Source organism: Balaenoptera ricei, chromosome 2 (assembly GCF_028023285.1).
Source record: "Balaenoptera ricei isolate mBalRic1 chromosome 2, mBalRic1.hap2, whole genome shotgun sequence".
Taxonomy (NCBI): Eukaryota; Metazoa; Chordata; class Mammalia; order Artiodactyla; family Balaenopteridae; genus Balaenoptera; species Balaenoptera ricei.
Window position 1 is genome coordinate 26,215,745 of NC_082640.1, and position 13,919 is coordinate 26,229,663.

The 13,919-nt window shown below is 55.2% G+C and overlaps 1 long non-coding RNA gene across 2 annotated transcripts; it reads right to left on the reverse strand.

The window, feature by feature from the left end:
- Window positions 1-2,531: 2,531 nt before the first annotated feature.
- Window positions 2,532-9,724, reverse strand: LOC132359022 (uncharacterized). 2 transcript variants are annotated; one of them, XR_009500687.1, is made up of 4 exons: window positions 9,585-9,724; window positions 5,828-6,043; window positions 3,594-4,070; window positions 2,532-2,993 (listed from the first exon to the last, which is right to left on the reverse strand). It is a non-coding gene; the product is annotated as an uncharacterized LOC132359022 (long non-coding RNA). The 2 variants fall into 2 exon arrangements; XR_009500688.1 differs by lacking the exon at window positions 9,585-9,724 and adding an exon at window positions 6,507-6,574.
- Between the last annotated feature and the right edge of the window lie 4,195 nt (window positions 9,725-13,919).

Below are 13,919 nucleotides of genomic sequence, written 5' to 3' on the forward strand. Positions count from 1 at the left end.
GTTAACTGTCACAAAGTTCTTTCCCTCTCGGTGTAGGAGGGAAATAGATTCCGGAGGGAGCAGCCCCCTCCTGGGAAACCAGGGCCTGCCTCCCCCCCACCTCCCCCCGCCGGCATTGCCCAGCACAGGTGACCTCACCTGCCCCTCCTGTGCTCTGCTCCGGCATTACCACAACTTGGGAAAGGGCCCGAGTGCCTCTGCAAGCTCCTCCTTGCTCACCTGCCACTGTTTGCTATCTCGGGCGCTTGGGTCTCTTTCCCACTCAGATGACCCCGCCCCAGGGCACTGGCACGAGCTTCCTGCGTCACCTCTGCCGTTCCAGCCTGAGCCTTCGCTATAAGCTGTGATTCTCAGTCCTGGTTGCCAACTAAAGCACCCGGAGAGTTTTTGAGAAAGGCCACGTGTGGGCCTCCCCCTCCCACGATGTTCTGACCCTCTCCTTGGTCCAGGGGTCCCGGGCTAAACCACCTGCTTCATGCTCCCAGGTGCTTCTGTGGCCAAGGTTGAGAAGCGAAGATTATGAAGCCCTTACCTGCCCCGAAGCCGTGGTTCTGCCCAGTGGCCCAGGCCTGAGCCTCCTCTGACCCAGTGGGCAGGGGGCACAGTGCTGGGGGGCGGATCGGGGCGGCGAGCACAGGCTCTGCAGCCCACACCGGGAGGCTGCTGTCACCCAAGTCCAGTCTGAGTCACTTTGGGAACAGACGGTGCTCTGCTGGGTGACCCGTGGCCCCCCAGGCACTCTGCCTCCCCGAGAGCCAACATGGAGCCCCCGCCTTTCTGACCTTTAGCCCAGACGGAAGTCAGTTCTCGGGGAGGGGATGCCAGTGCTCTCAAGGAGCCTAGTTTTCCTGCATCCAGGCCCGTGGGGTCACGACAGCATGGTGGTGATGGTGGTGACATTCACTCACTCATTCATTCCTTCCATGGTGTTTCCTTGAGCCCCACGCCTCCCCGTGGGCCTGTGAGGATGGGGGAAGGTCACAGCAGGCTCAGGAGGAGATGGGAGCCGCCCGAGTGTGCAAACGGGAGCCGACACTCACCTCGGGAGCCGGGCTCTTGTTGGAGCGCAGGGATTCCTTTCTCTTTGCATCTTCCCCTCCTTCCCTCTTTTCTTCCTTCAACATTATTTCCTGACTCAGTGTTAGGCGCTGGTGATGCAAGAAACCCTCCACTTTGAAAGCTCCCTGTATCAGGGACCAACGTGGGCACAGATGATCGCTGTTGGGGAGGGGATGACCACTGGGGAGAGCTGGTACCCCCTGGGATGGGGACTCATCCTGACGGGGGCAGAGGCAGCTGGACATGACGTTTCAGCCGGGTCTCTGTGTCCAAGGCTTCGAAGACCACGTGGGTAGTGGGCATTTCAGGCTCGGGGAGAGTTCGGGGTTCACTGGAGCCGGGGCTGCAGAGCCTCCCTTTTAGGCACCCTCTCCGCCCATCTTTGGGCTCGTGGTTCTTCCTGCTCAGAAGCAGCCTCATACCTTTGGGGAGGGCACCAAACACCCGGACCCCATGCTTGTCCAGAGAAGTGTGGGCTGCCTAAACTGCGACATAATCCTCTCTCCTTGAAGCCATTGAAATTCTGGAATCTCTGTCTTTAAGGATGAGCCTCCTTCCCAGGGCTCTGACCGTGGGCGGCCCCGCACTGGCTGAGCTGCCCCTGGGCTGGCCCTGCTTCAGAGGCATCTGAGGTCTGGAGAGGAAGCAGCCGGTGGAGCCTTTGGGAGCGGGTGCGCAGGAGGGGGTCTCTGATACCTTAGGGACTTTGCCTTAGCTGTTACCCTTGTCACTGGATCTCAGCCCAGAGCGCCTGCCTCACTATCGACGGTTGTGCTTCCACTCCAGGGAGCATGGCTCTGCTCTGTCCCATGCTTGTTCCTCTCCATCCACCATCCCCCCCCCACCCCCCGCCCCCGCCAGCTGGAACATGAGCGTCAGGGCCGCCGGACTCCATGCGCCCTGCTCATTGCTGTTATCCCAGCGGCGGGGCTGATCTCATAGGATGGATGAACAGCACGGACACGGCCATCGCTTTCCTTTCTGGGCGCCTCACTTCTCGGTGAAGGGTAGAGACGGACTGGAACCTGCCCAGAGAAGGGTGACCAGGAAGACACTGCAGCAGGGGGGGGCGTTCAGCCCGGAGCAGGAAGACCTGCACAGCGGCTGTTGCATAGCCGAAGAGCCGCCCCTGGAAAGGGATTCGGACCTGCTCCAAGCGGCCCCGGGGCCGGCATGTGTGCTGGGGGCAGGGGGTGAGTTGGGGCGGGGAGCCGGACGGCAGCTCAGCAGGACGACGCTCCCGGACCGCAGGGCCACCCGAGGGGTCTGGGGCTGCCTCGGGAGACGGGGGACAGAGGCGTTCCCAAAGATGCTCGGGAGACATTCGGGAAGGACCATGGAGGAGTCTCACCCATCCTGCGGGTCCTGGGCTGGATGGACGTTGATGTTCCTCCCGTTTGTGAAGTTCAACGGTTCTGCAGTTTGGGAATCGTTTCCGAAGGTGGGTCTAAAGACCCTTGTTTTATTGGAAATACTGAGTGTTACGGGCTGTATTTTGTGTCCCCCCAAATTTATGTGTTGAACTCTAACGACGTGTGAATTTTTCTCTGGGAAACAGACCCTGGACAGAGTGGGGAGGGCCAGGGATGGGAGGGTTGCTGCTACAAGCCAGGTGAGCCGAGGATGCTGACGGCCACCCGCACCCCGAGAGCCGATGAGGAGACTCTCCCTGGAGCCTCCCGCCGGGGACCAGCCCCACCTGCCCACAGACACCTGGCCTCCAGATCTGTGAGGACAGAGCCACCAGGTTTGCGGTCACTCATTCTAGCAGCCACAAGAGACAAGTATAAGTGGGTAAAAAGTGTCTGCACTTGCTCACAAATGCACATCGAGGAAGGAGCTCCCAGGCTCTCCAGGGCATCACCCAGCAGAGCCAGCGAGGTTCTCCTAATGCTCAGGGACGTCTGAGCAGCTCCGCCCATCCTTGATCACATCTGGAAAACAAATGACGCAGCGACTGTGGTTTGTTCGGTGAAAACACAGTTTGGGGAAATAATAGGGGTCCGGGGTGGGAGAAAAGTTTGGAGGCGTCAGATGCAAGGTTCCTGAAGACCCTCCACTGCGAGGTCAGGGCAGGGGGGAGGACAGAGGCCTCCCAGGCTGTGGCGCAGCCAGACGCCAGGCCCTGGAAGTGAGAGCCAAGGGTTTGAGAAGGGCTGGTGGTGGTGGTTGGGGGGGGGGGGTCTTCACCCACCACCCACCCCCGAGGCCAAGCCCCGTTCGCCCCGGGCAGAGGGGTTGGGTGGCGGGTGGTCTTTGACGCGAGGACCCAACCCTGTAACTGGGGCCCAGCTGTTCCCTGGGGCTATGGCCCAGGCAAGGATAGGGGTCACGGTCCTTGAGGGGAGAGAAGGCAGGACAGGGTGCCCCGTCACCAGAAGAGGAGGCCCAGGGAAGTCTGTGGGCATGGCGGGGTGGGCTGGGGGCACCAGGCAGAGGCCGACCCAGGCTCTCCCCCTGCAGCTGCTCAGGCCCGCTTCGCCGGCGGCCTCGGGGTTCTGGAAGGAAGGGCAATACATTTGGTGAGGACTTACTCAAGCCCACTGCGGGTGGGGGAGTGAAGCTGGCCTCATTAGGTCTCTGGCAGAGCCCTTGGCCCTGGTTTTCTCGTTTGCAAAACAGAGGTAGCAGCAGCTCTTCCCCTGCGGGCTTTAGCAGGTGGTCATTGGACTCCAGACCAGCTCGGATCTGGTAAAACACGGTGCAGAGGCAACCGCACGGGGTCTCGGTGTTGTGTGTGTCTTGTCGCAGGCTCCCGGGTCCCTGCAAGTGTGTGCAGAGCCCGGGGGCTTCCGGGCCCAAGATGACTGGCTGGTTTCACTCCGACACCTTGGGGTGGAGCCTGAACAGTCTTCAGGGCTCCGCTTCCTCCTCTGGGTTTTCCATGAGGCAGAGGGGATTTCCTGGCAGGAACCACTGCGTTATCTGTCGGGGCCAGTGGGCAGGGGTGTTGGAAACACAGCCCGTTATCGCTCCCCAGACAATGCTGGTGTCTTGCTCCGTGGCCGGTGCTGGCAAAAAAGGAAAAAAAACAAAAACGCTTTTTTGGCATATGCACTTTTAGACCAGAGGATTGTGTTTGCATGTATGTTATGATTATTACTGGGGTGGGGGAAGAGAGGGGAGAAAGAAACAAAAGTAACTGGTAGATTTTTTTTCTTTTAATTTTTTGGCCACGCTGCGTGGCATGTGGAATCTTAGTTTCCCGGCCAGGAATCGAACCCATGCCCCCTACAGTGGAAGCGTGGAGTCTTAACCACAGTACTACCAGGGAAGTCCTAAACTGGTAGATCTGAAAGGGAGTCCGTTGTTGACCAGAGTTTGGGGCCTGATGGTACCCGAGATGATTTTAGGACTTAACCTGGCAAAGGTAACAAAGGAGAGAGGTGACCTCCCTTTTCAAGGCAAGAGTGCCTCAGGCAGGACTTACCGTGTTGCTTTCAGGATGCTGATTGTTATTGTTTCCTTCTGGTTAGAGCGAGGGAAGCTGGTTTTCCACTTATAATCACCATTTTAAAAATACACTTATTAAATGCAGAATGTGTCGATTAAAGAAAAGCGGGTAGAGAATGGTTAAAAAAATGCAGAATTATGACTGTGGCTCTAAATGACTGGGTCTTTGGAGACACGGATGTGCTCCGAACCTTCCATTATACTGAGGATGGGCTGAGGCCACGGAAAGGGTGGGCTTGAGCCAAGTCCCAAGAGGGAAAGATGGGTAGTGGGGACGGTGTGTGAGTGCCTTGGAGAATGAGAGAGACAGAGGATAGTGACAGTGAGGGATGCAGGAGAGAACTTCACCTACATACTCTTCCGGGGGGGAGCCGGGGGCAGCGCAGGCGCAGGTGGGGGCAGAGGAGGCCCGGGCCTCGAGCTCCTGCAGGTGCCGCCAGCCTGCCTACCTCGGCTCTCCCCCTGGGGAGGGGGCACAGCACAGGCCCCTCCTGACCCTTTCTCAAGACCAGAGGGAGCTCAGGACTCAAGCCAGGGGCCAAAATCTGGCTGCAGCCACGGGGGGACCTTTTTAAAGATTCAGCTTCCAAAACTTCTGATTCATTTCCAAAGGTTTGCAAAAACTCCCTGAGGTCTCAGAACTTGTTTTTGCTCATCAAGAAGAACACCAGGGACCACTTCCTGCCTCGTGACCTGTAGGTTTCCATCCAACCCAAAGGGAGGCGGAGAAGCAGGGGCTGGGAGGGGGATGGGCACTGTTTGGCCTGAAGTGAGGAGAGGAGAGGGCTTGTTCTTCGTGTCCAGGGGAGGCGGAGAACGAAGGTCCGGTTCAGTAACTCCAGGAGGGAGTTAGGAAGGCATCCAGAAAATGTTCTCAAAACGAATGAATAGATGACAGCCAGCAGGTCATCTAGTAAACCTGCCCAAGCTCTGAAGCCAGGGGCTCAGCCAAGTCACTGCTGGAAGCTTCTAGCATACACAGAAGTCTGGATGGAAGTGTAGAGTGGAGATGCAGAGGGAGAGAGCCTTCCTGAAACTGCCCTGCAGGCTCTCCTCTCTGCATCTCATTCTCCTGCCGGGCCTCCCAGCCCCATGGGGACATGGCCGCAGAGGCTGGGAGACAGCCCTGCTTCTGAGGAAAGGGTCTCTCTGGAGACTGAAGAAAGGACGTCTCCAGGGACTGGGTAGCGAGAGTCCTGCCTGGGTCTGGGGGTGGGTGGGAAACTGTGTAGCTGAGTTTAAGGGGTCCCCTGGGGACCACCAGGTAGAACCTGGGGGAGGTTGCAGACACCGCCCAGGCTGGATGTTGAGTTACCTCCGCAATGAGGTGCAAGAGCCACCAGAAGCGTGAAGGACAGGCCGTTGGGGGAGTGACCACCGTCCTGTCCAGTAGGCGGGGGCAGGTGAGGCATGAGTGAGGGAGGCGGTCAGCCTTGAAGCCAGTCCGTGGGGCAGTGCAGCCTGGAGCAGCTCGGCTGGAGTCACAGGAACGGGGCGCAGCTCTCAACCCCGTGGACAAGTCAGTCCTCCGCTGTAAAGTCAAGAGATTGAGTAAGACCGGGGATTTCAAGGTCAGCTTGTTTGCCTTGTCCAGTGGGATGCAGGATTCAGGGACAGAGGGCAGCAGGCCTTAGACCACAGCTGCGCCTGGTTGATGTTTATGACCTACTCCCCTGTTTGGGGCCCCGGGAGACGAGCCTTGGTTTCTCCTTCCTGAGGTCTGGACTAACTTACTCTCTCTGGTTTGGTCCAAACCCCAAGGCTTATGAGCCCCCTCAGACCGGGCTCTCCCCAGGTCTCCCCACGACAGCTCCAACCCAGCTCAGCTATCAGGGTCTGTACTTACCTATCACTACGATAAGAAATTCTGTAAAAACTGTTACTAAACCAGGCTCAGTTTGCGTAGCAGCCAAACACCAAAGCACCGAGGTTTGCAGCCGAGAAAGTGCAGACACAGCCAGGCGAGGAGACTGGAGAACAAACCTCAAACCTACCTCCTCGAAGGCGAGGGCCTGGGGTATTTATGGGGTAAGGAAGCAGCGTTGTCTGCGGCGTGGGGCGTGGCGGAAAGGTGATTGGAAATAAGAAAAAGGTGAGTTTCATTGTTGTTCTGAACAGGTGTTAAGCTGCAGGCTTTTCCACGGGAGCTTGTTCAGAAGATGGAGGAGTTAGCAGTTCTGAAGGTGGCATTTTGGGCTCCTGATGACAAAAGGTCACCACCAAGCAGATACTTGTGCATGCCCAGTTGGAAGGTCGGTGGTCCTAAGCAGCCTTAAGTGGCTGGGGCTTGAACTAGACACAGCTGGCTCCAAGTTCCTGGAAAACAGCTCAGGCAAACATCTTATTGTTTGGGCTCCGTGACATGTGGAGGACGTTCAAGTCTTTCGTGGCAGCAATGAAAGCGAGCTTCATAGATGAGGGCAGGTACAGGTGCAATGGACTTAACAGGCCGTCACCCTCGGCTTCAAAACCTTCATCAACACACACAATCTTACAATTTCTCCAGGAGCAAATTAGAGAGTGGTTCTGGCCCAGCATCTTTGATGCGGTTGCAGTCAAGAAGCCAGCGGCTGAGGCTGCATCAACCAAAGGCTTGGCTTGGGACGTGAGGTCTGCACCCCCACCCCGTGTCTCCCACACGCGGTGGGCAAGCTGGTGTTGGCTGTGGGCACAAGGCATCAGTTCCTCCACCCGGGGGCCTCTCCATAGGCCAGCGTGAGTGTCCTCACAGCATAGTGTCTGGCTTCCTCCAGGACCGAGTAAGGCAGAAGAGGCTTCAAAGTCACATGCTGTCATGTCCATCTTATTCTGTTGGTCATGCAGACCAGCCCGGATGCACTGCGGGAAGGGGCTGGAGAAGGTCTGAATTGCAGGACGGGGGCCCATCGGAGGCCTGGCTGCCACAGGGCCCTCGCGGGGCTGGAAGTCTTCAACCAGTTCGTTTCCTGTAACACTGACTCTTGCTGAGGCAGAACTGAGATAATTTAAGCCTTCCTGGTTCATTTAGCAGACACGTCCGAGCACTTTCTCTACGTCAGGAGAACTGGTGCGTAGGACACAAAGACCAGTAATCTTACAGATGAGTAGAGAAGGTGATGCTCACACTGGAAAGTGTTAAATGTCACAGGGGCAGCCATAGACCCCCGGTGCGGTGGGGACGCAGCAGTGGGATGGGTCTACAGGGGAGTCAGAGGCGGCTGCCTGCAACGGGGGAGGCCTAGCTGGGTCTGAAGGATCAAAACCGAGGGTGATCATTAACTAACTCCATCGCACCTGCCTTTACTAATCAAGGTTGTTTTTTTTTTTAATTTTTAGTTATTTTATTTTATTTATTTATGGCTGTGTTGGGTCTTCGTTTCTGTGCGAGGGCTTTCTCTAGTTGTGGCAAGCGGGGGTGCACGGGCCTCTCACTATCGCGGCCTCTCTTGTTGCGGAGCACAGGCTCCAGAAGCGCAGGCTCAGTAGTTGTGGCTCACAGGCCCAGCTGCTCCGCGGCATGTGGGATCTTCCTAGACCAGGGCTCAAACCCGTGCCCCCTGCATTGGCAGGCAGATTCTCAGCCACTGCGCCACCAGGGAAGCCCTCAAGGTTCTTTTAATTGTTGCTACAAAAGACTTGCTTGTCCTCCAGGCCACATGGAGCCTAAACAATAAGATGTTTGCTCCAGTTTTTTTCCAGAAAGTTGGAGTCAGCTGCGTCTAGTTCAGCTGAGCAAGAGTCAGCTGTGTCCAGTTCGAACTGAGCTGGTTAAGACTGGGTGGGACCACTGACCCTTCAACTGGGCAGGTGCACGTGTCCACGTGGTGACCTTTTGAACGTGCAGAGGCCTGTAGCTTAGTTACGTCTGCGCAGAACGACCATCATCACACCTTTTCCCAATCAGCTCTCCCCACGCTCCCCACGCCTCAGACCACCCTGCTTCTTTAATCCTCATCCCTTAAGTACTGTGGCCGCTTGCCTTTGGGGAGCTGGATTTGAGATTTGTTTTCCTATCTCCTCGCCTGGCTGCCTTGCGAATAATCCCTCTCTTTGCTGCAAACCTTGGCGTCTCAGCATTTTGGGTTGCTGTACACAGGCAAAACAAGCCTGATTCAGGATGAGTAGGAGGTCACTAGACAGAGGGAAGGAGAGAGAGGGGGAGGGAGGGGGGGAACAGCGTCCCAGGTTGGGGAGCCCGCCTGGCTGCTGCAGGGGAGGGAGGCTCAAGGTGCCCGCATTGCCGGGCTAGGGTGTCACTTTTCACTGCTCTGATTTCAGCACCTTATTTTGCATCCCTTGGACCCATGCTGTTCAGCAGGCAGATGCCAACAACTGCACTTGTTTGTTACTGCAACAAAGAAACTCACTGGAAAGTTCTCAGAGATCCAGCCCCGGAGGACCTGGCCTGTAAGTTAGAGCGGCAGAGAATGACTGCAGAAATAGTTTCCTCTTGTGGAAAAGATTGTTTCACGCCCCTGCCGTGCAGGCAAACATCATTTCGTGTTGCAGGGACTCTGCCCAGTTGCTCTCAGATGGGGGGTGTGGGGGTGTTTATTTACTTGCCTGTGTGTCATTTTCCTTTGTTTCGGGCAAGTGCACTGCCCGCTGGGGTCAGGCACGCGAAGGTCTGAGGGAACACACCTGACTCAGGCCTGCCGGTCCCGGACCGCGTGAAGGCTGTGCTGGGTTTCCAGCTACCTCTGCTGCCCCGTAAGAGGCATGTACCTTTGACGCTACGCAAACATCACCTGCTGGCTATTCGTCTAGCCCTGTGGTTTGTGAGGTTTGTCCCGTGTGGGCTTCATTGCTGGCTGTCTTGGGCCACACGTTCCTTTGGGGCAGAGACTCTGTGCGAAGGTGCCCCCCCACCCCCGTCCCTTGCCTGGAGGGCACTGAGTGCAGGCCCTGGAAATGCGGTAGAGGGGCAGGAAGAAAGTGGGGGCGAGGGCTCCACCCTACACCTCATTCCCCTGTATCTGCAGCGTCGACCTCGGGGAACCTCCTGCCCTTCCCCTCCCTCTCTTCCCCGTCATCACAGCTTCTGCGTGTTTTCTCTGACAGTTGGGGGAGGAGCCGAGGGCTGAGCATCACACCTGGAGATGGCCCGAGATGAGCATCCAGGTGGGCCCGCGGGGTTGCCTGGTAGGGAGAAGGCGGACTGGCTTGAACTCGATGCTCGACGGTTGGCGAAGATGCGCGATGTCAGATAACAGCCTTTTTCCAGTCCTGGGGCAGTTTCTAGGAGCGGAGGGGGGCCTTGTGCCAGCCTCTCAAGTCACGTTCAACGGGCAGCTATAGCCCGAGCAGTTGGAGGGGAGAGCATTACTTCAACCAGAGGGCTGCAGCCTGCTCCTTCCTCATCCCGTCCCCCAGCGCTGCCAGGGAGGGGGCAAATGGCAGCCCTGGGCCTCTGTCCACGGGGCACGGAGGAGATGCCCCGCTCGGACTCCAGGCAGAGAGACAGAAGAGGCAAGGGCCTCTGCCCGGGGCTGGTCCACCCCTGCTCAGCTGAGACAGAGGCGGCTCCAGCCCAGACTCAGCAGGGGTGGACAAGGGGCAGTTCGGAGCCCCTCCCACCCAGACTGCGGGCACCCGGGGCACGTGCCTGCCTTAGATCTTGACCCTTCAGGAGCTGGAGGTGCGGCTGCCCTGGGTGGGCGGGGCCTGCGATTAGAGCCTGAGACCTGGCCTCTGGGTGCACAACGTCCCCGAGCAGCCGTGGGCTGAGAGCGAGGGCTCCTGGCCCGGTCACCCAGCCAGACGGGCCTGAATCACTGTGCTAGGTGCTCACCAGCAATGTGTGTAGAGCGTGTGCTCTGTCACTCCAGTTTTGATCTCTGTAGACAGTCCTTGAAGGATGTGTGCTCCTAGTGGCACATTGGGTCTGGGTAATTTTTTTCTTGCTCTTAAAAAAAAAAAAAAAAGACTTTATTTTCTTAGAGCAGCTTTAGGTTCATGGCCAAATGAAGTGGAAAGTGTAGAGTTCCTGCATCCCTCGTCCCTCATACCCACAGCCTCCCCCACCATCACCATCCCCACCAGACGGCACATTTGTTATAACTGATGAAGCTCCATGGACACGTCATCCTCACCCAGAGTCTATTGTTGACATTAGGGTTCACTCTTGTGTTGTATGTTCTGTGGGTTTGGACAAATGTACAATGGCGTGTATCCATCATTACAGTATCATTCAGAGTAGTTTCACTGCCCTAAAAACCCTCTGTGCCTCACCTATTTATCCCTCCCTCTCCACTAACCCCTCAAAATCAATGATCTTTTTACTGTTTGCATAGTTTTGCCTTTTCCATAACATCAGTATAGTTGGAATCATACAGCATGTAGCCTTTAAATTTCCTCCATGTCTTTTTCATGGCTTGACAGCTCATTTATTTTTAGCGTTGAATAATATTCCACTGTCTGGATGCGCTGTAGTTTATTAATCCATTCACCTACTGCAGCACATCTTGGTTGTTTCCAAGTTTTGGCAATCATGAATAAAGATGCTGTAAAAGCATCCATGTGCAAGTTTTTGTGTAGACGTAAGTTTTCAACTTCTTTGGGAAAATGCCGAAAAGCATGATTGCTAGATCACGTGGTAGGTTTTGTAGTTTGTAGTTTGGTTAGACTGCCAAAACTGTCTTCCAAAGCGGCTGCACCATTTTGCCTTCCTGCCAGCAATAAATGAAGGGTTCCTGTTGCTCCTCAGCCTCGTCAGCATTTGGTGTTGTCAGTGTTTTGAATTTGGGCCATTATGATGTTGAATATCTTTTCATATGTTTGCCACCCGTGTATCTTCTTTGGTGAGGTGTCTACTCAAGTCTTTTTAAACTGGTTTGTTCATTTTCTTATTGCTGAGTTTTAAGAGATTCTTTTTAAGAGGTTTTTTTGGTATATTTTTGGGTAATAGTCCTTTATCAGATGTGTCTTTTACAAATACTTTCTTCCAGTCTGTGGAGCCTGTGGAGTCTGAGATGAGGGTCTTCTCATTCTCTAGAGGCAATTTCTTTTTTATACTTTCCTGAGTTATTGAAATTTTCCATGATGAAAATGTATGATTTTATTTATTTATTTTAGTTTGGGCTGCGTTGGTTGTTCGTTGCTGCATTCGGGCTTTCTCTAGTTGCGGCGAGCGCGGGCTTCTCTTGTTGCGGAGCACGGGCTCTAGGCGTGCGGGCTTCAGTAGTTGTGGCTCATAGGCTCCAGAGCGCAGGCTCAGTAGTTGTGGTGCACGGGCTTAGTTGCTCCGCGGCATGTGAGATCTTCCCGGACCAGGGCTCAAACCCGTGTCCCCTGCATTGGCAGGCGGATTCTTAACCACTGCACCACCAGGGAAGTCCGAAAATGTGTAATTTTTAACAACAGAAAAAATTATTTTTAGAGCTCTAACATTTTGCTTTGATATATATATATAAATTAAAAATATATATATATATATATATATATATATATATATATTTGAAGAGCAAATATCAATTCTCAGAGGAAATAGTTAAATCTTCTGGATTGAAATAAGGACTATGCCACTTGAAACTAAATGTGAAAACAAGAGCAAGGAGTTAAAAAAAAAAGGATGTTTGTGCCTTACAAATAAAAACCACCCAGAGGAAGACCAGGAACGAACAGGAGAGCAAATATAAGCACCAGGATATACAGCTGGCATAGATGATCACTGACCTACTTAAGGAAGACTATTATTGTTATCTAGGGTAGAAACATGACCTTTAAATTTATTATAAGACTTAGAAGAGAGCCTTATGTAGGAAATATACAGTTCAGCCCATCTCCAATTTTCCTGTCTTCAGGTACCATTCTAGCAAGTTGCTAAGATGTTTTGAAGGTACGTTTTAAAGGTTTCCCTTAATGGCTTAGTGTTTAGGATAATGGCCTTGTTTTCATGAAGTGGAGTACACAAAATCAAGAGATTTGATAACTTATCATGATCTAATTCTTTAGAAAGATCATTCTGGTTGCTGTATGGAGGGTGGATTGAGAGTGGCGAGGAGTGGAATGTGGGGACCAGAGCTTACTGCAGCTCACCCTGGGTGGGATTCTGAATGTGATGTGAGGTCAAGGTGACGCGGCTCAGAGAGTGAGTGGTCATGGCGTGTGAGTGAATTAGAGGAATCAAGGGTGGATGGATGGTGGTGTCATCTACTGAGATGGGGGAAGGCTCGGGGTGGCGGGGGAGAGGATTAGGGGTGGACAAGCAGTGGTCCTCTTGGGTCACGTCAAATGTGAGATCTTAGATTTCCAAGTGGGCACATGGGAGAGGCTGCCGTGCCGGGTGGTGAGTCTGGAGCTCACAGGAGGGGTGAGGGCTGGGGGTGGCCTTTGGGAATTGTCAGGCATTGGTGACAGTGAAGTCATGGGAATGGATCAGGTTTCCCAGGAGCATAGAAGAGGTCTGGGGACCGAGCCCTGTGGCTCTCTGCCATTTCAGGTTTGGAAGAGAAGGGCCCAGAGAAGATGTGAGGGAGGAAGGAGGACTAGGGGAATGTGCTGGCACGGCGGCTGGAGGACGAGGGCCTTCAGGAAGGAAGGTGGCGCCTGCTCCCAGGGACCGAATCTGGAGAATTAACCCAGAGGGCGAGGCCTACCGGGGACGGGACGGATGGTGGGTTTAAGCTGGCTCTTCTTAGAGGAAGCTGAGGGGTAAGGCACATGCTGCTCGGGGCCACATGGGCCGCAGTGCGAGCTCCAGGTGCTCAGGGCCAGCGTGAAGGGCAGACGAGGCTTGCCCGGAGGGGACCCTGGACAGTGGGAGCCATGGGGACGGACGCATATGCCCGCTGGTCTGCCGGGGGCATGGGGCTGATTTTGCAGAGTGCTCGGAGCACAGCAAGAACGAACTCTCAGGTCCCGTGTTTGGGATTTGGCAGAGTGGGGTGGGGGAGGCACTGGAGACACCCTCCACCAGGAGCGGCTTGTGTCCTGGAGGGAGTGGGCTGGGGGGAAGGCAGGCTGGGCAGGACGGCAGTGGCCCATGGAGGCTGGGCAGGGGCGAGCGGGCACCAGGCAGCAAGTTGGGCCTGTATTCAGAGGGACGAGGGAGCCACGTGATCACATAGGCTGTGGGTAACACAGCGGATGACACCAGGCGCTGGTCAAACCTGAGGGTGCGGGTCTCTAAACGCGCAGAGAAGCTGGTGTTTGAGGGGAAAGAAAGGGAGATGGAATGTCCAGTTAAGCCTCTGCTTCCTAGTTTAGGGGGGGCAGCACCCTGGTTGGAGGGCTGGGACCAACAGGCCTTGAGGCCTCGGCACAAGCAGAGAGCTCAGAGGCCGGGGCCGTGGAGCCCGGGTCAACACCCCCGCGCCCCATTTTCTAAACCAGGGAAACGGGGTCACGTCTTTTCTTCCCCTTCACTCCCAACACTTCTGCCAGCCCTGCGCCACCCTCTTCCTTTTCAAACTGAAAGAGCACCTGCG